Raw genomic sequence first — 23,468 nt, 5'->3', positions numbered from 1 at the left:
TAATCATGCCATGAGCGCTGTGTTCAAGGCTAACATATTACCTTTGAAGGCTTTGGTGCTGTTCGGGGAAGCAGCCTTTCTTTTTTCACATTCACTATCTTTGTGAGGGGAAATCAATTCTGCTGTCAAACCATCCCTTCCCCATATGAGAGTTCGAAGTTTCTTGCCACCTGCCTCAGGGTTGGCGACATAGCCCAGATTGTGAAGATCAACCTTGGATGATCCCTCTCCGAAAAACCTTGGGCAATCAGTTTTTTCATCTGGGCCAGCTCCATCATCGTCAAACTCTGTGGTTAAATTCATTGTCAACTGGAAAACGACATTGAAATTAGAAATGCAATCTCAGCTTTTGTGTAACATAAAACTTTTTCACCAAATTTTTTTTTACCGCATCTTCACTAATTTTTTTATATATATATATATATATATATTGCAACATGAACACGACAATTACCGTTCCAATAAATTTTCATAACATACAAACTTACTCCTTACCGCGTCTTTCCAATTTTTTATCTCCCCTTTAAGGCTTTGGTTGCAATCTTCGTCTAGATCCTGATAAGCCTCTACAAACTCAGCAAACATTGCTTCATCTTCTAAGAGAGCTTTTGCCGCCTCCATGTGTGTCTCACAGCACTAAAAAACTCAACAATGCAACACTAGAATCAATTTTTTTTAATCTGAAGCTCCTGGACCAATTGATCTGCCTCTTTTCAAAAGCTCATCAAACATTCGCTTATACCGTAAGATTCTAGATCTTTTAAACTTATGGCGAGCAATTCAACACGTTACACTCGACATACTTACAATTTAAACAAATTTGGTTAAAAACACTCACATTTACTTTGGTAGTGTCTTCTGGCTTCAATTCTGCTCCCACCGTGAAAGCTTCAACTCTTGTCGGTTCAACTCGTTTGACGATTTCAACCTGTTCGGACACCAGAAGCCTTCGATACTCTTCCTTCTTGTTCTCGTAAATTCGGGTAACAGCCTTTTTCGGACCCGATGCAAGAAAGACATATGATGATGCACGGCCGTTTATAGTCAAAACACACTCTTCGTCTTTTTTCAAGTTTAATTTCTTCGCTGTGCCCATTTCTCTGGGCCATCGATCATCTTGGCAAATTAGCAGCTGCAGATTAGCAGACTCATCAACAAAGAGCCAGGAAATTGGAATAGACATGTGGTAACTTGAAAAAAAAACTTAATGACAGACGTGCCCAGAATCTCAATTTAAAATCACTGAATGATTAACAATCGCTCACATTTATTCAAAAACGTCTCCAAATGTCAACGAAGCTTTTAGAAAGAAGGAATGTATGTAAGTTTGTAAGTTATTATGTATGTAAGGATGTATGTAAGGCTGTAAATATGTATGTATGTAAATCTATAATTATGCATGTATGTGATTATGCATATATGTAATTATGAATATATGTAAATATAGATCTGCTATGTAAGTATGTGTACGTATGTATGTATGTGTATGTCTGTGTCTATGTATGTATGTGTATATGTATGTGCATATGTATGTGAGTGTATATGTATGTATGTGCAAATGTATGTAAGTGTATATGCAGGTATGCATTTACCTCTGAGTGTGTAGGTAAGTATGTTTATATGTGTAAATGTTTGTATATATGTATGTATGTACACGTATGTATGTATATATGTATAAGTATATTTATGGGTATGTGTATGAGTATGTGTGTAATGTATGCGTATGTATGTATGTTTGTATGTATGTATGTAGGTATGTATGTATGTATGTAGATATGTATTCATGTATGAAATTATTTGTATGAATAAGTATGTTATATGTATGTATAATATTATGAGTGTGCATGTGTGTATGCATCTAAGTATGTATGTACCTATGTATGGATGTATATATGTATTTATATTGATATGTCTCTATGTATGTATGTGTGTATGTATGTTTGTATCCATGTATGTATGTATCTATGTATATATGTATGTATGTATCTATGTATGTATGTATCTATCTATGTAGGCATTTAAGTATGTATGTGTGTTTGTATGTATGTATATATGTAGGTATCTATTAATGTATGCATATATGTATGTATGTAATTATGTATGTGTGCAGCCATGTAGGTAATTATCTTAGTATTTATCCATGTGTATATGTATGTATGTATCTATCTATGTATGTATCTATGTTTGTATGTATGTATGTTTGTATATATGTATGTATGTACACGTATGTAAGTATATTTGTATAAGTATATTTATGGGTATGTGTATGAGTAAGTGTGTAGTGTATGCGTATGTATGTATGTATGGATGTATCTATGTATCAGTGTATCTATGTATCAGTGTATCTATGTATGTATCTATCTATGTATGTATCTATGTATGTATCTATGTATGTATCTATGTATGTATCTATGTATGTATCTATGTATGTATCTATGTATGTATCTATGTATGTATCTATGTATGTATCTATGTATGTATCTATGTATGTATCTATGTATGTATCTATGTATGTATCTATGTATGTATCTATGTATGTATGTATGTATGTATGTATGTATGTATGTATGTATGTATGTATGTATGTATGTATGTATGTACGTATGTATGTATGTATGTATCTATGTATCAGTTTATCTATGTATCAGTGTATCTATGTATCTATGTATGTATCTATGTATGCATCTATGTATTTATCTATCTATGTATGTATCTGTTTGTACGTATGTATGTTTGTATATATGTATGTATGTACACGTATGTAAGTATATATGTATAAGTATATTTATGGGTATGTGTATGAGTAAGTGTGTAGTGTATGCGTATGTATGTATGTATGTATGTATGTATGTATGTATGTATGTATGTATGTATGTATGTAGATATGTATTCATGTTTGAAAGTATTTGTATGAATAAGTGTGTTATATGTAAGTATATTATTATGAGTGTGCATGTGTGTATGCAGCTAAGTATGTATGTACCTATGTATGGATGTATCTATGTCAATCTGTATCTGTATATATGTATGTATATTAATATGTCTCTATGTATGTATGTGTGTATGTATGTTTGTATCCATGTATGTATGTATATATCTATGTATGTACAAATCTATTAATGTATGCATCTATGTATGTATGTAATTATGTATGTGTGCAGCCATGTAGGTAATTATCTTAGTATGTATCCATGTATGTATGTATGTATCTATGTATGTATCTATGTATGTATCTATGATTGTATCTATGTATGTATCTATGATTGTATCTATGTGTGTATCTATGTATGTATCTATGTATGTATCTATGTATGTATCTATGTATGTATCTATGTATGTATCTATGTATGTATCTATGTATGTATCTATGTAAGTATCTATGTAAATCTATGTATGTATCTATGTATGTATCCATGTATGTATCCATGTATGTATCCATGTATGTATCCATGTATGTATCTATGTATGTATCTATGTATGTATCTATGTATGTATCTATGTATGTATCTATGTATGTATCTATGTATGTATGTATCTATGTATGTATGTATCTATGTATGTATGTATCTATGTATGTATGTATCTATGTATGTATGTATCTATGTATGTATGTATCTATGTATGTATGTATCTATGTATGTATCTATGTATGTATCTATGTATGTATCTATGTATGTATCTATGTATGTATCTATGTTTGTATGTATCTATGTATGTATCTATGTTTGTATGTATCTATGTATGTATCTATGTATGTATCTATGTATGTATCTATGTATGTATCTATGTATATTTATCTTGTTATGTATTTATGTGTAGGTATTTATGTGTATGTCTGTATATGTATGTATGTGTATATGTATAAGCATATATATGTAAGTGTGTTTGTTTACGCATGTACATGTGTGTAAGTGTATGCATATGTAGATTTATGTTAGTTTATTTGTAAGTATGTGTGTAGGTAAGTATGTGAAAACGATTTAATTTTTGTATATTTTTGTATGTGTATATGTTTAAATCTGTATATGTTTTTTATGTGTATGTGTTTAGGTATGTAAATATCAGTATTCATATGTATAGGTATGTGCATGTATGTATAATTTCTATTTGTTTGAATGTGAGCGGAAGTGCATGTTTGCATTCATGTATATATTCAAGTAAGTATGTGTCTATCTATGTATGTATCAATATATGTATCTGTATTTATCTATGTATGTATGTATCTGTTTGTACGTATGTATGTTTGTATATATGTATGTATGTACACGTATGTAAGTATATATGTATAAGTATATTTATGGGTATGTGTATGAGTAAGTGTGTAGTGTATGCGTATGTATGTATGTATGTATGTATGTATGTATGTATGTATGTATGTATGTATGTATGTAGATATGTATTCATGTTTGAAAGTATTTGTATGAATAAGTGTGTTATATGTAAGTATATTATTATGAGTGTGCATGTGTGTATGCAGCTAAGTATGTATGTACCTATGTATGGATGTATCTATGTCAATCTGTATCTGTATATATGTATGTATATTAATATGTCTCTATGTATGTATGTGTGTATGTATGTTTGTATCCATGTATGTATGTATATATCTATGTATGTACAAATCTATTAATGTATGCATCTATGTATGTATGTAATTATGTATGTGTGCAGCCATGTAGGTAATTATCTTAGTATGTATCCATGTATGTATGTATGTATCTATGTATGTATCTATGTATGTATCTATGATTGTATCTATGTATGTATCTATGATTGTATCTATGTGTGTATCTATGTATGTATCTATGTATGTATCTATGTATGTATCTATGTATGTATCTATGTATGTATCTATGTATGTATCTATGTATGTATCTATGTAAGTATCTATGTAAATCTATGTATGTATCTATGTATGTATCCATGTATGTATCCATGTATGTATCCATGTATGTATCCATGTATGTATCTATGTATGTATCTATGTATGTATCTATGTATGTATCTATGTATGTATCTATGTATGTATCTATGTATGTATGTATCTATGTATGTATGTATCTATGTATGTATGTATCTATGTATGTATGTATCTATGTATGTATGTATCTATGTATGTATGTATCTATGTATGTATGTATCTATGTATGTATCTATGTATGTATCTATGTATGTATCTATGTATGTATCTATGTATGTATCTATGTTTGTATGTATCTATGTATGTATCTATGTTTGTATGTATCTATGTATGTATCTATGTATGTATCTATGTATGTATCTATGTATGTATCTATGTATATTTATCTTGTTATGTATTTATGTGTAGGTATTTATGTGTATGTCTGTATATGTATGTATGTGTATATGTATAAGCATATATATGTAAGTGTGTTTGTTTACGCATGTACATGTGTGTAAGTGTATGCATATGTAGATTTATGTTAGTTTATTTGTAAGTATGTGTGTAGGTAAGTATGTGAAAACGATTTAATTTTTGTATATTTTTGTATGTGTATATGTTTAAATCTGTATATGTTTTTTATGTGTATGTGTTTAGGTATGTAAATATCAGTATTCATATGTATAGGTATGTGCATGTATGTATAATTTCTATTTGTTTGAATGTGAGCGGAAGTGCATGTTTGCATTCATGTATATATTCAAGTAAGTATGTGTCTATCTATGTATGTATCAATATATGTATCTGTATTTATCTATGTATGTAGCAATGTATGTAATTATGTAAGTATCAATGTATGTATCTATGTGTGTAATTATCTATGTATGCATCCATGTACATAATTATCTATTTATGTATCTATGTATCTATGTATATATGTAAATATGTATGTATGTGTATATGTATGTATGTGCATATGTGTGTAAGTGTATTTGCTTATGCATGTACACGTTTGTATGTGCTTGAATGAGCCTGTGTGTATGTGTATTTATTTGTAGATTTATGTATGTATATATGCAAGTATGTGTGTAGGTAAGTGTGTGCATATGATTGTAAGTGTATTTTTTGTATGGGTATATGTATAAATATGTATATGTTTTTATGTGTAGTATGTACGTAGATATATTTACATCTATATATTTATGTATGTATGTGTATGTCTGTTTATATGTATAAATGTACGTATGTTTATTTGTCTAACCTAGTCTGTTGTACTTTTCTTTAGTTTTTCCTAATTTTTCATTTTGTAATTTAGTTTCCAGTAAAAAAAGTCTAGTTCCGATTTGTAATACTTTGTTGCTTTGTGACCTGAGTCACCGCAGATACCAGCGGTCTTAGCGTTTCCAAAAAATTTACCCTAGTACTCCGATTTGTAATACTTTGTTGCTTTGTGACCTGAGTCACCGCAGAGACCAGCGGTCTTAGCGTTTCAAAAATTCAAAAAAAATTAGTCTAGTACTCCGATTTGTAATAAATTGTTGCCTTTGTGATCTGAGTCACCGCAGAGACCACAGGTCTCAGCTTCATAAACAGTCAAAACTTGAAAGGAAAACATTCAACATAATAAGCTCAACATCAAAACAGTTGGATAAGAAAACTTGGTTTGAAAACTATCGTAGTTCATTTGAATTTCTTTGCTGGCAAAAAAGGAATTGTATTCTATGCTTGGTTTTTAAATCGAGGTAACACTCTGACGACGAATTTCCGGGGGCCTTCAACGCTAAGATGTATATCGTCCGAGAGATCCGATTCGAGCATACCATGCGGGGAAATATAACGTTCTTTAAAATGCTGGCACAGAATTTGGTTCAACTTTTGGCAGTTTTCGCGCATAGCGTAACGATCTGACCTGGGCAAAACACCAAAAACCGCAACATTTGTGTAGTCGCTTGCATAATTGACCAGCCGAGTAATATCTTTGTACACGGTTATCAGCTTCATCCGAGCCAAATTTCGAAAGCTGGTGAGGCCGTTTGATCCTATGAGAAAGCCAATGCAGTGATACTCACTCAAATCGATGTTGTAGAGTGCTGGGAGAATGTTTAATGGTCTCGCGCCCGAAACAAAATAACTATCAACATTTTGAGCGCACACACCTGAAAGGATTCAGTCCCCAAATATGGCCAGCTAGTTTTCAGGATTCATTATTTTACGTAACTTCACAACATTGACACCTCTGAGCCTTTGGAAATATAAAAGTTCCAAAAGTAGATTAATAATGTTTTGCATACGGGCAGAAAGAACTTTTGCTGGGCTTTTTTTTTGGTATATAGAACAATTTTTAACAACCTCTAGTTGTTGAGAAATTGTTTCTCGAAATTTTGAATTTAAAAAAAAAGGAAAAAAATTGACTTGAAAACTAAAAAAAATTTGACTGATTTTGAAGTATTTTGAATAGATTTTGATTCTGATTTTTCCTAAACTAGGTTGATATTTGTTATAAGTTACTTCACAGAAAGAAGAAATGCTAGTTTAAAGCTAGAATGAAAACAAAATCAGAAAAATCAATGAAAAAAAGTGATTTTTTCGAGACTTCAGCATGAAAGTTTCTAGTTTCTGGGATTTTCTAAGAATAAGATATGAAGATTTATACATAATTGGATTTTTCTCGAAGCGTGGTTTTTGAATGAGGTACAAGAAAAGCGAATTCATTGGGAATTGTTTAAGCAGTTATCCGTTTTGTCGGGTATCCAGAAAACAGCCTTTTTGGCAGTTTCTCGGAAAAAACGCAAAAATATCAAATTTCCCTTATGTATATTTATAAATCTACACATACGGCTAGAAAGATCTCAAACTGGGATTTTTTCTGGTATATAGAACACTTTTTAACAACCTCTAGTTGTTGAGAAATTGTTTAATAAAATTTTGAAATTAAAAAAAAGGAAGAATATTGACTTGAAAACTAAAAAAGTTTTGACGTATTTGTCAAGCATTTCTAAGCTATAAAATCCGAATTTAATTCAAAGAAAATGACTGGTGTTTGTAGCTAATTAATCCATTCTTAATTGATAATAAATGATTATATATGCAAATTTCTTCGATTAACTTTTCAGAAAAACTGTCAAATTTCTTAGCGCAGCATCTTTTTCGAAAAAAACTACCATTAAGAGTTGAAAATTACTTTTGAGGCATGAAAAGTTTGCGCAAGAACTTTATTTTACTGAACAAAACAATACAAATTCTGAAGAAAGTCTTAGGATGCATCTCATGGGTACATTCAACTCTTAACTGTGGCGCATAGCTGATTAAATTTACATGACACTAATCAGGAAAAAACTAAAGCACTCATCATGTTCCTTCCCGTTTCAAAATAAGCTAGTTAAAAATTCGAAATTTGGCTAAAGAAAAAACCCGAGCACAATTATTCCGTTACTTTTTTATGAAAGTCGGAAGGGATCAACCTAAAAAATTTCCTATAAGTCGATTTAGGGGGAGAAAGTATGAGGTTTTCTTGAACTAACGTTGAGAATAGCCTAGATTTATTCAAAATTAACCGCTTTTCTGAAAACATTGAGATTGAACCTTAATCTAAACAATTAACATTATACAAATGCAATCGCGCACACAAAAATTTTAGAAACAAATTAATTTGCTCGATTGCGTGAAAAGTCTATTTTATAGAGCATTTTTTTCAGATTTAATACATGCTTGGGGAAGGCATTTCACGGTAGGTCACTTAGGGGGGGGGGGGGGGGATATTGTACGGTTGATCCGAGATCATAATAATAATAGGGATAGCTCAGTGGGTGTGAGTACGAGGATAAAATATCAGATCGACTTTATTAATCTCCCTTCTTTCAAGAAAGGGGTGCAGATTGTTAGGTAGATTAAAATTGTCGAATTTCCGACCAATAACAATGCAGCAAAATTAGAATTTGCAATAGAAAGCTCTGTGCCAATTTACTGTGTTTTTTCATAGGGGTGGAGATTCTAATGAAAATGCCATAAGTGGGAGGGGTTGATTGTTTAGTAGATCCACATTATTTAAAGGAAAATTTTCAAGTGCAATGAAAGTATTTAAAACTTGTTCTTTTTCAGTTTGTTTTTGTTTTTCCTTTATCTAGAATTTTTTTTACCGAAGTTCAAAAATAAACTTAAATTACGTACGACTTACTTTTTTTTGTTAATATCCGACACTGAATTTGCATGGATAATAATCGATTATATTGGATTTTCCTAGTCAGTCTTTGTAAAATTACAAAAAGATTCTATAAAAAATGGAGTCTAATGATATTATTTTTCTAAGCTATAAAATCCGAATTTAATTCAAAGAAAATGACTGGTGTTTGTAGCTAATAAATCCATTCTTAATTGATAATAAATGATTATATATGCGAATTTCTTCGATTAACTTTTCAGAAAAACTGTTACCAATGTCAGTTATTTGTTTCGAAATAAAAACATTTTCTCTTTAGTTTCTTATCACAATTTTACCGATTAATCTTGAAAAGATAGTAGGAATGAGATGAAGTGTCAGTAGTAGAACCACCAAACATAACTTGAATTGCAACTAAGGGTTTGTATTAGAGAACACCGGCTATTAAATGAATGGCTTGCACCAAACTTCAACAAATACAATGGCTTGCACCAAACTTTCCCAAAAAGAATGACTAGAATCAAACTTTACTTTTACATTTAGCTCTTAACTTAATTTTCTCTTAATAAGTCTGCACAGATTTTTCCCAGATTTTCCACTTTCTCGGTCCTTTAACCTTTGATACCGTGCTTAGTTGGAAATATCTTGCTCAAAGAAAAAGGGCGTCAACAATATATTTTATTTTAAAAATGAAACGAAACCATTTGAGATTTCTCAATAAGCGTTTTGATACGCACTATCTCTTTCTTCAAGATCAACAAGCAATAAGGACACTCTGCGGTCTATCAAAGAACATTTGAATGTTTTCTACTTATTCTGGCGCATTTACGGCAATCATTTAAACATCAAATAAAAGAGAACAGAAAACTTATCGGATTGATTGCAGTGCTTCCACCTTTTTTAGTCGATATAAAAAAATGATGTGTCACAAATTTTTTCGAGAATTCAAAACTGATCAATGATAAATCACGAACGAAACTTATACAATTTTCTTTAGGAAAATTGACAGACTAATCTTCAAATGCACGTTAGATCATAGCTTGAAAACGATTCATTAAAAAAACTTTGAGTACAACGTGACCTACCTTCACTTGATCTAGCGCTTTAAGGGAAATCGAGTTAGATTATAGAATCGAGTTAGATTATAGATTATAGAATTTGTAGCATCTTCTTTGGAAAACTTCCAGCACGCAAATCAGCAAAAAAAGAACAATTAAAACTTGCACAATTTTTTGAAAATTTTTGACAGCTGTTTCAAAAGAACTTTGCCAGCTGTATCAAAAGCACATGAACAAAAGAAGATCAAGAAATTTTAGCTCAAAAATTAAGGCTACATTAAATGTCAACTAATCGAGCACTAAAAAGACCTTAAATTCCAACTTGGGGTTTGTTTTACTGTACGTCGGCTATTATTAGAATGGCTTGCACCAAACTTACTTTTTTTATAGCTTAAATAATACTTTCCAGTTATCATGTCTCGAAAATCCTTTCCGATCCGTTAACGTTTGATATCGCGCTTAATGATATCGTCTTGCTCAAAGTAAAACGGCGTTGAAAGATTGAATCTATTTGAAAAACGGAAACGAGAACCTGTTTCAATAAAAATTTCAGCTGAAATTATAGAAAAATTTGCACCATTTCAGTTCGAATTGCGACATGTGCTGTTGCCCAAGAGTAATCAGATGTGCACCATCTTCTAGAAGAAAGTCTTCCAATTTGGGAGACGCAGGCGATGCACATTTTTTTTTGGAAAAAGCTCTCTAAGTTTGTTGTTGAACAGTTTGAACGGATTTTCTCATTTATTTTCAAGGTGATTGAACTGCATTGGGTAGTATCGCCGAAGCGAAACCCGCAACTTTCGAAATTAACAACTTTGCTTAAGGAACTTTTAAACATTTTCGTATCATGAAGAATTTCTTCGCCCGTTTTGCTGTTTATGTTGTTGTTGCCGACAATTACAAGGACACATTCGTAGTGATTGACCTACTCGGTCAGAAACCGCCACTTCAAAGTGGTACGTCCCCCAAGGGCGTCAATTACAGGTCTGAACAAAAAAACTCAATTTGGTCATTTGACCAACCGTTTGAACAATAATCATTATAATTCAGACCACTTACCCATATCGTTCAATTTATTATCATTCATGAAAGAGCTGCTTCGGCGAAGGTTCGAATTGCCAATTTTTATAATCGATTTCATCTTGAAACTTTTATAAAACTAAAATAAGGCAATTGCAACTGCTGATTATGATTGACATTTATTGGACAAGAAGTTTTTGGAAGTAGTTATTAATAACTTACTCATAAAATTTCTTAGCGCAGCATCTTTTTCGAAAAAAAACTACCATTAAGAGTTGAAAATTACTTTTGAGGCATGAAAAGTTTGCGCAAGAACTTTATTTTACTGAACAAAACAATACAAATTCTGAAGAAAGTCTTAGGATGCATCTCATGGGTACATTCAACTCTTAACTGTGGCGCATAGCTGATTAAATTTACATGACACTAATCAGGAAAAAAACTAAAGCACTCATCATGTTCCTTCCCGTTTCAAAATAAGCTAGTTAAAAATTCGAAATTTGGCTGAAGAAAAAACCCGAGCACAATTATTCCGTTACTTTTTTATGAAAGCCGGAAGGGATCAACCAAAAAAATTTCCTATAAGTCGATTTAGGGGGAGAAAGTATGAGGTTTTCTTGAACTAACGTTGAGAATAGCCTAGATTTATTCAAAACTAACCGCTTTTCTGAAAACATTGAGATTGAACCTTAATCTAAACAAATAACATTATGCAAATGCAATCGCGGACACAAAAATTTTAGAAACAAATTAATTTGCTCGATTGCGTGAAAAGTCTATTTTAAAGAGCATTTTTTTCAGATTTAATACATGCTTGGGGAAGGCATTTCACGGTAGGTCACTTAGGGGGGGGGGGGATATTGTACGGTTGATCCGAGATCATAATAATAATAGGGATAGCTCAGTGGGTGTGAGTACGAGCATAAAATATCAGATCGACTTTGTTAATCTCCCTTCTTTCAAGAAAGGGATGCAGATTGTTAGGTAGATTAAAATTGTCGAATTTCCGACCAATAACAATGCAGCAAAATTAGAATTTGCAATAGAAAGCTCTGTGCCAATTTACTGTGTTTTTTCATAGGGGTGGAGATTCTAATGAAAATGCCATAAGTGGGAGGGGTTGATTGTTTAGTAGATGCACATTATTTAAAGGAAAATTTTAAAGTGCAATGAAAGTATTTAAAACTTGTTCTTTTTCAGTTTGTTTTTGTTTTTCCTTTATCTAGAATTTTTTTTACCGAAGTTCAAAAATAAACTTGATCAAGTAACCTAAATTACGTACGACTTACTTTTTTTTTGTTATTATCCGACACTGAATTTGCATGGATAATAATCGATTATATTGGATTTTCCTAGTCAGTCTTTGTAAAATTACAAAAAGATTCTATAAATAATGGAGTCTAATGATATTATTTTTCTAAGCTATAAAATCCGAATTTAATTCAAAGAAAATGACTGGTGTTTGTAGCTAATTAATCTATTCTTAATTGATAATAAATGATGATATATGCGAATTTCTTCGATTAACTTTTCAGAAAAACTGTTACCAATGTCAGTTATTTGTTTCGAAATAAAAACATTTTCTCTTTAGTTTCTTATCACTATTTTACCGATGAATCTTGAAAAGATAGTAGGAATGAGATGAAGTGTCAGTAGTAGAACCACCAAACATAACTTGAATTGCAACTAAGGGTTTGTATTAGAGAACACCGGCTATTAAATGAATGGCTTGCACCAAACTTCAACAAATACAATGGCTTGCACCAAACTTTCCCAAAAAGAATGACTAGAATCAAACTTTACTTTTACATTTAGCTCTTAACTTATTTTTCTCTTAATAAGTCTGCACAGATTTTTCCCAGATTTTCCACTTTCTCGGTCCTTTAACCTTTGATACCGTGCTTAGTTGGAAATATCTTGCTCAAAGAAAAAGGGCGTCAACAATATATTTTATTTAAAAACTGAAACGAAACCATTTGAGATTTCTCAATAAGCGTTTTGATACGCACTATCTCTTTCTTCAAGATCAACAAGCAATAAGGACACTCTGCGGTCTATCAAAGAACATTTGAATGTTTTCTACTTATTCTGGCGCATTTACGGCAATCATTTAAACATCAAATAAAAGAGAACAGAAAACTTATCGGATTGATTGCAGTGCTTCCACCTTTTTTAGTTGATATAAAAAAATGATGTGTCACAAATTTTTTCGAGAATTCAAAACTGATCAATGATAAATCACGAACGAAACTTATACAATTTTCTTTAGGAAAATTGACAGACTGATCTTCAAATGCACGTTAGATCATAGCTTGAAAACGATTCATTAAAAAAACTTTGAGTACAACGTGACCTACCTTCACTTGATCTAGCGCTTTAAGGGAATCGAGTTAGATTATAGAATCGAGTTAGATTATAGATTATAGAATTTGTAGCATCTTCTTTGGAAAACTTCCAGCACGCAAATCAGCAAAAAAAGAACAATTAAAACTTGCACAATTTTTTGAAAATTTTTGACAGCTGTTTCAAAAGAACTTTGCCAGCTGTATCAAAAGCACATGAACAAAAGAAGATCAAGAAATTTTAGCTCAAAAAACAAGGCTACATTAAATGTCAACTAATCGAGCACTAAAAAGACCTTAAGTTCCAACTTGGGGTTTGTTTTACTGTACGTCGGCTATTATTAGAATGGCTTGCACCAAACTTACTTTTTTTATAGCTTAAATAATACTTTCCGTTAACGTTTGATATCGCGCTTGAATGATATCGTCTTGCTCAAAGTAAAACGGCGTTGAAAGATAGAATCTATTTGAAAAACGGAAACGAGAACCTGTTTCAATAAAAATTTCAGCTGAAATTATAGAAAAATTTGCACCATTTCAGTTCGAATTGCGACATGTGCTGTTGCCCAAGAGTAATCAGATGTGCACCATCTTCTAGAAGAAAGTCTTCCAATTTGGGAGACGCAGGCGATGCACATTTTTTTTTGGAAAAAGCTCTCTAAGTTTGTTGTTGAACAGTTTGAACGGATTTTCTCATTTATTTTCAAGGTGATTGAACTGCCTTGGGTAGTATCGCCGAAGCGAAACCCGCAACTTTCGAAATTAACAACTTTGCTTAAGGAACTTTTAAACATTTTCGTATCATGAAGAATTTCTTCGCCCGTTTTGCTGTTTATGTTGTTGTTGCCGACAATTACAAGGACACATTCGTAGTGATTGACCTACTCGGTCAGAAACCGCCACTTCAAAGTGGTACGTCCCCCAAGGGCGTCAATTACAGGTCTGAACAAAAAAACTCAATTTGGTCATTTGACCAACCGTTTAAACAATAATCATTATAATTCAGACCACTTACCCATATCGTTCAATTTATTATCATTCATGAAAGAGCTGCTTCGGCGAACGTTCGAATTGCCAATTTTTATAATCGATTTCATCTTGAAATTTTTATAAAACTAAAATAAGGCAATTGCAACTGCTGATTATGATTGACATTTATTGGACAAGAAGTTTTTGGAAGTAGTTATTAATAACTTACTCATAAAATTTCTTAGCGCAGCATCTTTTTCGAAAAAAAACTACCATTAAGAGTTGAAAATTACTTTTGAGGCATGAAAAGTTTGCGCAAGAACTTTATTTTACTGAACAAAACAATACAAATTCTGAAGAAAGTCTTAGGATGCATCTCATGGGTACATTCAACTCTTAACTGTGGCGCATAGCTGATTAAATTTACATGACACTAATCAGGAAAAAAACTAAAGCACTCATGTTCCTTCCCGTTTCAAAATAAGCTAGTTAAAAATTCGAAATTTGGCTGAAGAAAAAACCCGAGCACAATTATTCTGTTACTTTTTTATGAAAGTCGGAAAGGATCAACCTAAAAAATTTCCTATAAGTCGATTTAGGGGGAGAAAGTATGAGGTTTTCTTGAACTAACGTTGAGAATAGCCTAGATTTATTCAAAATTAACCGCTTTTCTGAAAACATTGAGATTGAACCTTAATCTAAACAAATAACATTATACAAATGCAATCGCGCACACAAAAATTTTAGAAACAAATTAATTTGCACGATTGCGTGAAAAGTCTATTTTATAGAGCATTTTTTTCAGATTTAATACATGCTTGGGGAAGGCATTTCACGGTAGGTCACTTAGGGGGTGGGGGAGATATTGTACGGTTGATCCGAGATCATAATAATAATAGGGATAGCTCGGTGGACTCATCACTAAAGCACTCATCATGTTCCTTCCCGTTTCCACTAGCTCACAACTTGAAAAAAGGAAAATGAGCAGACACCCTCAGAAAAATTTAACGAACCGTAGAAAAATTTTGACCAGAAACTTCAAAAAAGCAACCAATTATGGTCCACAAAACGTAACTAATTTAGACAAAGCAGTCACTTATTATTAACCAATTTAGAAACAAACACTAGCCATTTCTCATTTTTGTTTTTTATGAGGGTCACTTTTTTCATTTCCCATTGCGTTTGCTCTGTTGACCAGACTTCGACAAAGCTTTCGAATTTCAGGTTGTTGTCATCAGACAGGCCGTATCTGATAGGATAATACAAAAGCACATACGCGTACTTCCCTGTACTGTCCTCAAAAAAACAAAGTACTCAATTTGGCCAAAAAGCAAAGCACCATTGGCTCTGAAGGAAATTTTACTATTTTTTTTCTCACGGGTTTCCTTTGTAGACTCTCGAAAAACCAACGGGCCAGTTTGCAGCGAGACTTTATCACCACGTTCTGTTAGAGATTACGAGCAGTTAAAACATGAACAGTTTCAAGTAAGTCAGTTGGAATTTCTTTAAGTTGAAGGGAATGATTTCGAAAAGTCCAAAATTCTACCAAGTCGGTCGCATCGTATTCTTCAATTTAAGGCTGAAGGAGTTGATGATACTCCAGGTAACGTCTGCAAAGAATTTGACAAAACTCGTGTGAGCCAGATGCAAAATGGGTGGGAAAAGCATGGGCTGATTCGAAAGACATTGCAGACATATTAAACAGATAACCGAAAATGGGAACTCAACAAGAAAAAAAAACTGTGGTAGAAAAGTTAATCATTAAGTTTTCAGAGGATGCCGTTGATATTTTCGGTGACAAGAAATGTAAAAATATTAACATTCCTTGCTTGCAGCTTTTAGCAAATCAAGTGCGCAGCACTTGATTTGGTAAATGCTGTAAGCAATGAATGTTAATTTGTTCACATTTCTTGTCACCGAAAATATCAACAGCCTTCTCTGAAAATTCAATGAGTAAGTTAATGAAAAACAATTGGCACAAGGAAGAACAAATAATTCAAGTACTTATTCGTTCTGAACTGCGACGCTTAGGATAAAACTCTTGGCTCGCGACCGTGCTGAGATAAATAACTCAACAGGAACTGTCACTTGGTCAGAAACCGCCACTTCAAAGTGGTAAGTCCCCCAAGGGTGTCAATTACAGGTCTGAACAAAAAAACTCAATTTGGTCATTTGACCAACCGTTTAAACAATAATCATTATAATTCAGACCACTAACCTATATCGTTCAATTTATTATCATTCATGGAAGAGCTGCTTCGGCGAAGGTTCGAATCGCCAATTTTTATAATCGATTTCATCTAGAAACTTTTATAAAACTAAAATAAGGCAATTGCAACTGCCGATTATGATTGACATTTAATGCACAAGAATATTTTGGAAGTAGTTATTAATAACTTACTCAAAAAATTTCTTAGCGCAGCATCTTTTTCGAAAAAAAATTACCATAAAGCGTTGAAAATTACTTTTGAGGCATGAAAAATTTCCGCGAGAACTTTCTTTTACTGAAAAAAAAAAATACAAATTCTGAAGAAAGTGTCAGGATGCATCTCATGGGTACATTCAAATCTTAACTGTGGCGCATAGCTGATTAAATTTACATGACACTGATCAGGAAAAAAAACCAAAGCACTCATCATGTTCCTTCCCGTTTCCACTAGCTCACAATTTGAAAAAAGGAAAATGAGCAGACACCGTCAGAAAAATTTAACGAACCGTAGAAAAAATTTGACCAGAAACTTCAAAAAAGCAAGCAATTATGGTCCACAAAACGTAACTAATTTAGACAAAGCAGTCACTTATTATTAACCAATTTAGAAACAAATACTAGCCATTTCTCAGTTTTGTTTTCTATGGAGGTCACTTTTTTCATTTCCCTTTGCGTTTGCTCTGTTGACCAGACTTCGACAAAGCTTTCGAATTTCAGGTTGCTGTCATCAGACAGGCCGTATCTGATAGGATAATACAAAATCACATACGCGTACTTCCCTGTACCTCTGAAGGAAATATTACTATTTTTCCCTTACGGGTTTCCTTTGTAGACTCTCGAAAAACCAACGGGCCAGTTTGCAGCGAGACTTAATGACCACGTTCTGTTATAGATTATGAAAAAAAACTACGAAAAAAAACTACCATTAAGAGTTGAAAATTACTTTTGAGGCATGAAAAGTTTGCGCAAGAACTTTATTTTACTGAACAAAACAATACAAATTTTGAAGAAAGTCTTAGGATGCATCTCATGGGTACATTCAACTCTTAACCGTGGCGCATAGCTGATTAAATTTACATGACACTAATCAGGAAAAAAAACTAAAGCACTCATCAAGTTCATTCCCGTTTCCACTAGCTCACAACTTGAAAAAAGGAAAATGAGCAGCCACCTTCAGAAAAATTTAACGAACCGTAGAAAAAATTTGACCAGAAACTTCAAGAAAGCAAGCAATTATGGTCCACAAAACGTAACTAATTTAGACAAAGCAGTCACTTATTATTAACCAATTTAGAAACAAACACTAGCCATTTCTCAGTTTTGTTTTTATGAGGGTCACTTTTTTCATTTCCCATTGCGTTTGCTCTGTTGATCAGACTTCGACAAAGCTTTCGAATTTCAGGTTGTTGTCATCAGACAGGCCGTATCTGATAGGATAATACAAAATCACATACGCGTACTTCCCTGTACTGTCCTCAAAAAGACAAAGTACTCAATTTGGCCAAAAAGCAAAGCACCATTGGCTCTGAAGGAAATATTACTATTTTTTTCTCACGGGTTTCCTTTGTAGACTCTCGAAAAACCAACGGGCCAGTTTGCAGCGAGACTTAATCACCACGTTCTGTTAGAGATTACGAGCAGTTAAAACATGAACAGTTTCAAGTAAGTCAGTTGGAATTTCTTTAAGTTGAAGGGAATGATTTCGAAAAGTCCAAAATTCTGCCAAGTCGGTCGCATCGTATTCTTCTATTTAAGCCTGAAGGAGTTGATGATACTCCAGGTAACGTCTGCAAAGATTTGACAAAACTCGTGTGAGCCAGATGCAAAATGGGCGGGAAAAGCATGGGCTGATTCGAAAGACATTGCAGACATATTAAACAGATAACAGAAAATGGAAACTCAACAAGAAAAAAAAACTGTGGTAGAAAAGTTACTCATTAAGTTTTCAGAGGATGCCGTTGATACTTTCGGTGACAAGAATTGTTAAAATATTAACATTCCTTGCTTGCAGCTTTTAGCAAATCAAGTGCGCAGCACTTGATTTGGTAAATGCTGTAAGCAATGAATGTTAATTTGTTCACATTTCTTGTCACCGAAAATATCAACAGCCTTCTCTGAAAATTCAATGAGCAAGTTATTGAAAAACAATTGGCGCAAGGAAGAACAAATAATTCAAGTACTTATTCGTTCTGAACTGCGACGCTTAGGGTATTCTCTTGGCTCGCGACCGTGCTGAGATAAATAACTCAACAGGAACTGTCACTCGGTCAGAAACCGCCACTTCAAAGTGGTAAGTCCCCCAATGGTGTCAATTACAGGTCTGAACAAAAAAACTCAACTTGGTCATTTGACCAACCGTTTAAACAATAATCATTATAATTCAGACTACTTACCCATATCGTTCAATTTATTATCATTCATGGAAGAGCTGCTTCGGCGAAGGTTCGAATCGCCAATTTTTATAATCGATTTCATCTAGAAATTTTTATAAAACTAAAATAAGGCAATTGCAACTGCCGATTATGATTGACATTTAATGGAGCTGAATATTTTGGAAGTAGTTATTAATAACTTACTCAAAAAATTTCTTAGCGCAGCATCTTTTTCGAAAAAAAATTACCATAAAGCGTTGAAAATTACTTTTGAGGCATGAAAAATTTTCGCGAGAACTTTCTTTTACTGAAAAAAAACAATACAAATTCTGAGGAAAGTGTCAGGATGCATCTCATGGGTACATTCAAATCTTAACTGTGGCGCATAGCTGATTAAATTTACATGACACTGATCAGGAAAAAAACCAAAGCACTCATCATATTCCTTCCCGTTTCCACTAGCTCACAACTTGAAAAAAGGAAAATGAGCAGACACCTTCAGAAAAATTTAACGAACCGTAGAAAAAATTTGACCAGAAACTTCAAAAAAGCAAGCAATTATGTTCCACAAAATGTAACTAATTTAGACAAAGCAGTCACATATTATTAACCAATTTAAAAACAAACACTAGCCATTTCTCATTTTTGTTTTTTATGAGAGTCACTTTTTTCATTTCCCTTTGCGTTTGCTCTGTTGACCAGACTTCGACAAAGCTTTCGAATTTCAGGTTGCTGTCATCAGACAGGCCGTATCTGATAGGATAATACAAAATCACATACGCGTACTTCCCTGTACTGTCCTCAAAAAAGACAAAGTACTCAATTTGGCCAAAAAGCAAAGCACCATTGGCTCTGAAGGAAATATTACTATTTTTCCCTTACGGGTTTCCTTTGTAGACTCTCGAAAAACCAACGGGCCAGTTTGCAGCGAGACTTAATCACCACGTTCTGTTATAGATTATGAGCAGTTAAAACATGAACAGTTTCAAGTAAATCAGTTGGACTTTCTTTCAGTTGAAGGGAATGATTTCGAAAAGTCCAAAATTCTGCCAAGTCGGTCGCATCTTATTCTTCTAGTTAAGCCTGAAGGAGTTGATGATACTCCAGGTAACGTAGGCAAAGAATTTGACAAAATTTGTGTGAGCCAGATGCAAAATGGGCGGGAAAAGGATGGGCTGATTCGAAAGACATTGCAGACATATTAAACAGAGGACCGAAAATAGAAACTCAACTAGAAAAAAAAACTGTGGTAGAAAAGTTAATCATTAAGTTTTCAGAAAGGATGCCATTGATATTTTAGGTGACAAGAAATGTAAAAATATTAACATTCCTTGCTTGCAGCTTTCAGCAAATCAGTTGCGCCGCACTTGATTTGGTAAATGCTGTAAGCAATGAATGTTAATTTGTTCACATTTCTTGTCACCGAAAATATCAACAGCATTCTCTGAAAATTCAATGAGTAAGTTAATGAAAAACAATTGGCGCAAGGAAGAACAAATAATTGAAGTACTTATTCGTTCTGAACTGCGACGCTTAGGATAAAACTCTTGGCTCGCGACCTTTCTGAGATAAATAAATGGTACAAAGTTTCGTCATTTTCTTCCCTCTCTTTTTTATTCATCAACTTCCTGTGTCTTGCCAACAGACTAGCCTTTACACCAACTAGAATGCAATACATACAATCAACTGGTGCTGAAAATGGCAATCCAGGAACAAGACAACTAAAAGACAACACCTGCCATATTTACTTTTTGGTTGCCTTGCTTGAGGAAATTTTCGGCTTTTTCTACCAGATGCTTTTGGTACATTGGTTCTCTTATTTGCCACTTCAGCCTTCAAGCTTCGTCATTAACCCTGATGTTGAGAAGAGTATGAGTGCGTTGAGCCATAAGTGACTACATAATGGTTGTAACACTGGCACCCGTAGTATCCGTTATGCTGGTACATATTCAATAAGTTTGGCTTGGCTATGAAGTCCGCGACAAAAAGAACAACACGGAACCTAAGGCAAAGTAAATGTCCTTTCGGCATTAGAACTGCAACCTTGCATTGTAACTCGTGTCAATTGTTCCACAGTTTCTTCCTAATTAGGCTTTTCTTTGCCAACAAACAAAGCTGCCAGCGCAATGTTCTTTTTGGATATCCGTAGAATCGGAGGTAGCTGGGCAACAGCAAGTCAAATAGGGTACGTTTGGTGATTGACGCTTGAGCTCACAAAAGTAACTCCGTCAGTGGATTAAATTAAGTCAATGCAGAATTCGCCTTGCTGTTCGGCAATATGCAAAAGTTTAACAGGCATGTCGGAGTCTTCATCGCGTCAATGAGTTATATTATACTTAGTAATGCTTAAAATGTTCCTTTGTACAATAGCTTTAGGCAATTCTGCAACCTTCAAAAATCAAATCTGACTTTCTGATGCAGGCAAAATTTTTGCTGTTAAATCTTTGAGGTTCAGTTTAATGCTCTGCAGACTTTTATCTGCAGATTGCAGCAGATTAGGGCTGGGCATAATTGTTTAAAGAGCTTCAGCAGATCCGAAACTTCAGCAGATGTGATAAGCATCCGCAACTTTTTGATGATTGGTGAAAGCTTGGATCAGACTTTGTGAATTGTTATTTCCAAATCTACAACTAGAATACAAGGGATTAAATGAGCCTCCAGAAGATTAGAAATCATTTTCCTCCTGAATTGGCCGATACTCGTTGAATTCGTAACTCAAGAAATCGGTTTTTCAGCAGAATTTGGTGTTGAAGCGCCACGAATGGCGAGTTCGAAAACATCCAACTTTCAGGCGGACCAGGCATAGACGCGTTTGGCAGTGGCCAGCTTGTCGCGAGACCTTGACTTGCAGCTTCTAGGTCTTTAAAATAATCTGTATCAGCGCTTTCAGGTTTATTAGCAACTAACACATCAGAGAATGGGTCAGTCGTCGGTGAGTCAAAAATGTTTTCACACTGCACCTGCACTGAAGATGAAGTTACCAGATCAGTCTCATCAGATTCGCACATCAAATAAGGTGACGCTCGTTAACTCCTTCATTATATCTTGAAAAGCCTGAATTTTTTTCGGTTCGACGCTTGCATACTTTTTTCTAGCTGGAAGATCTTCTTGCAATAATTCAGCCACTGAAAAGGGTGCCCTACTAGTGCTTTGCAGATCCATTTGAGCCAGGCTTTTATGAGCCCCTTCTTGAGATTTAGCTGGAGAACGATTTTTTTGTACTGTTTCAGCCATTGGCGAAAAATCATTGCTAGTTTTTTGTACTCCCATATTATCCATGATTTCTTGTCCTCTATCCTGGACTGTTCTATTGACAGAGGAATTTCAGGTTGACTGTCAGCTATAATTTTTGAACTTTCAATAGCTGGTACAGGTGTTTGCAGTACAGTTATTTGCTATTCTAATGCAGCTCTCTCACAGAACAAGTTCGGCATTTGCACTCATGGTTTGAGAAAAAATCTTCACTGTACTTTAAAAAAAAATTGAAAACCAATGATGAAGTTTTGGTAAAGTACGAAGTCGGACAAGATTTTTGTCCAGTGACGAGAATTCATACTCACAATTCGGTTAACAATTTGAATTATTCAAACGAATAGGACCCAGCATTAAATATGCCGTCTTTAATCGGAGACTTCGTAAATCACCGAAAGGTCAGTGAAGTCATGGAATGATCAGGAGGATGCCTTTTGGTCCATTTGGTATAATAATTCGGCTATGTATCGATTCAGTTCCACTATAAATCAGTTTTTAACCCCCGTAATTCTCGAGCATTTTTGCGAAGGAATCTTTGATTGACTCGTGAAAATATCGTACATGATTGTCAGCACTTTCCCACATAAGTTTTTCCGCGATCAGTTTTTGAAAATTCTACTCGAATTTCATAGTACGACAACTTGAGTTTTCCTAGAGCCGTACTTCACAAAAGCTTGTACCACTTGGGCGTCACCTTGGGCAAGAACAGCCCAATCAGCGCCAGACGACAGGCGCCTGGAGCAAAATTGAAACAATTAAATAGGTAAGAAACCTCGACGAGATCAGAATAAGTGAACGAACAATTTGTTATCGAACTTATTGAAAAAAGTAGAAGCATGAAACCAAGATTTGGAATTAGACACGATACGAACAAACTGAAGCGGACGCATATTGAGCCAGAAAAAGTTTTCAAAAAACATAAGACACTTTAACTACTCTTCAACGCATTAGAAGCTTGGCATTTGAAACATATTGGGCAAAAAAGCAAATCGCATCAGATGTTTGGCTTAAAACTAAAAAAATTCTGCGAGAAATCAATAGTCTTGAATAAATTGATTTAATCGTTTGACATGCGGAAAAATTATACCGATAGGATAGCTCCGATTTAATTAACAGCTCCGAAGTCGATTTCATTAACAGCCTTCGCCAAAGAAATTTCCATGAAACACTCAACACCCAAAGTGCAA

Source organism: Symsagittifera roscoffensis, chromosome 3 (genome assembly GCF_963678635.1).
Source record: "Symsagittifera roscoffensis chromosome 3, txSymRosc1.1, whole genome shotgun sequence".
Taxonomy (NCBI): domain Eukaryota; kingdom Metazoa; phylum Xenacoelomorpha; order Acoela; family Convolutidae; genus Symsagittifera; species Symsagittifera roscoffensis.
Note: the sequence above shows the minus strand (reverse complement) of the source record.